Source organism: Alligator mississippiensis, chromosome 3, assembly GCF_030867095.1.
Source record: "Alligator mississippiensis isolate rAllMis1 chromosome 3, rAllMis1, whole genome shotgun sequence".
Classification (NCBI taxonomy): domain Eukaryota; kingdom Metazoa; phylum Chordata; order Crocodylia; family Alligatoridae; genus Alligator; species Alligator mississippiensis.
Genome location: NC_081826.1, coordinates 3,473,563 through 3,475,994, shown reverse-complemented (window position 1 = coordinate 3,475,994; position 2,432 = coordinate 3,473,563). Strand labels below are relative to the sequence as shown.

The 2,432-nt window shown below is 48.2% G+C and overlaps 1 non-coding gene across 1 annotated transcript; it reads left to right on the top strand.

Annotated features, from left to right (window-relative positions):
* The first annotated feature begins 2,336 nt into the window (after positions 1-2,336).
* TRNAY-GUA (transfer RNA tyrosine (anticodon GUA)) lies at positions 2,337-2,432 on the top strand. The gene is made up of 2 exons: positions 2,337-2,373; positions 2,397-2,432. It is a non-coding gene; the product is annotated as a tRNA-Tyr (tRNA).

Here is a 2,432-nt window from a genome sequence, read left to right as displayed (position 1 = left end):
CTGCAGTTGGTTTGGGCTTTCTAACTGCCTCCTTGCAAGTGCAGGCCAAGTAAATGCAAGCTGTTGGAGAACACAGGCACCCGTCCTGCTACCTCTCGCATGTAAAGCAATCGCTCTACCATCAGAGCATATCCACCGGCTGAATGGCTTCAGCCTCTGGCATTTTGACTGTCTGCACTTAGTCTAGGCATATATGCATTGTGGCATTTCATATAAAATGCATTTTGTATGTGTCATAATAGGGCCAGGAAGGCACAGCGCAATAACAACTTTCAAATGAGAAATACTGAGTTGCTTCAGTGGCTTACAAAACTTCAAAGCTTAAGTGACTGAAGAGCAGCAGTCGCTAAGATTTAGCATTTCATGGGAGTTTGGTTATTCATCATCCTTGCGGGTGGGGACATACCCTGGGGGCCATGAACCAGGCCTTTCCAGACAATGATGAATTTATATTTTAAAAGAAGGGGCCTGTAAGTATAACATCAGACTGTTAGGGAAGGACATTTGTCACTGCCAGGGAAATTAAGTGAGAGACAGTATCTTTAGGATACTAGATTAGGGAGGTGAAGCACTACAATGTTACCTAAAGAGGCAGTGGCGTCTCCATCCTTGCAGGTGTCGAAGACCCAGCTAGACAAAGCCTTGGCTGGGATGATGTAGTTGGGGCTGGTCCTGCTTTGACTAGACAGGACCTCCTGAGGTCCCTTCCAGCCCTCATTTTCTAGGATTCTAGGGGTGCATCTACATGGGCATTTATTAAATTTACTGTGCAGTAAGTTACTGCTCATTAAGCAAAAATAAGCTGGCATCTACTAATGCAGGTGTTAAAGAGCATTAACACTGTGTGTGGTCTGGGTCTTAAGTTAGTCCCACGTCAGTCCACAAACGTGGTGTTACTGCGCAGTAAGGCATCTATACATACGTTACTGTGCAGTAACTTGCTGGGTATGGATTTCAGTCCACACACACAGTGTTACTGCGCAGTAGAGCGTTTACAAGCACGATACTGTGCAGTAACTAATTTGGCATAAGTTGGATACCTGCATCATGCACGTCCAATTTATGCCAAACCTGGCATGAATCATATTGACCTCACATGATGAGTTTGCACATGTAGACGTGTGCCCATACTCAGCAATACCTTTTGGTTAATGCACAGTAATTTAGGTTACTAAGCACTAAATGTGCATGTGTAGATGTACATTCTCCTGGTCATAATTACATCAGAAAAGATATTTCATTTAATAAACATTCACCTTTGGGGCAGGGGGCGGGAAGTTACACGTGTGGTTTGCGTTCCCTGACAATCCAATAGGAGCGGTTGTAAATAGCCAGAAGAGAAACTGTACTTAAGAGCTTCCTTGAGAGCAAAGTGGCGTCTCCAGGCTTCCTGGGGTGGCTGGAAGCACCAGTCGGTGAGTAAAGCAGGATGATGGGAGAAATTGCGGGAGGCACTGGCACAAAGCTCAGAGGCGGAAACTGCCTTCTCACCTCTTGAAATGGGTAGAATTTGGGTTCTTGGATTTCAATGCAGGGTAAGAACAAGAATTTTCTTGTGTTTCCTCGTTCTTTTCATATTTTCATAGTTGGTCGAGTCAGAAGGGACACGAGCAGATCATCAAGTCTGACTCCGTGCCATGGACAGGAGAGAAAACCAGGCTTAAATACCTCCTGCCAGGTTTATGTCCAGCCTCCTCTTGAAGACCCCTAGGGTAGGAGCCAGCACCACTTCTCTCGGAAGTTGGCTCCAGGTCCTAGCCGCCCTGACTGTGAAGTAGCGTCTCCTGATGTCTACTCTGAATCTAACCTCTGCCAGCTTGTGACCGGTATTTCTAGTCACTCCTGGGAGTGCTCGGGGGAACAGGGACTCCCCCAATACCTGCTGGTCTCCCCTGACTCATTTGTAAATGGCCACCAGATCCCCCATCAGCCATCTCTTGTGGAGGCTGAACAGGTTCAGGTCCCGCAGCCTCTCCTCATAGGGCCTGTCCTGCTGCCCCCCGACCATGTGGGTGGCCCTCCTCTGGACCCTCTTCATGCTGTCCACATCCCTCCTGAATTGCCTTCCCCTGCCCCATCATAGCACTGGGGAGGGAAAATGAGTGATGGGGCTCAATTCGCTACTCCAGCCCAATTGCAGTGCTGGGGTGGGGAATTAAGCTGGGGCTCAGCTCCCTTCCCCTGTGCTATGATCGGCTTCTCACTGCCCAAATGGCCGGCTTAGCTATCATTCTGCTTTCTGGTCAGCAGCTTTGCTAGGCCACAGGTAAAGCCTTTGTAGTCAGCTGCAAATCCACTGCTCCCTACTCATCCAAATTTTTGTTCTATTATCTGTCCCTTCGATAGCTCAGCTGGTAGAGCGGAGGACTGTAGAAGTGCAGCTGAAGCCTGTGGGCATCCTTAAGTTGCTGGTTCAATTCCAGCTCGAAGGA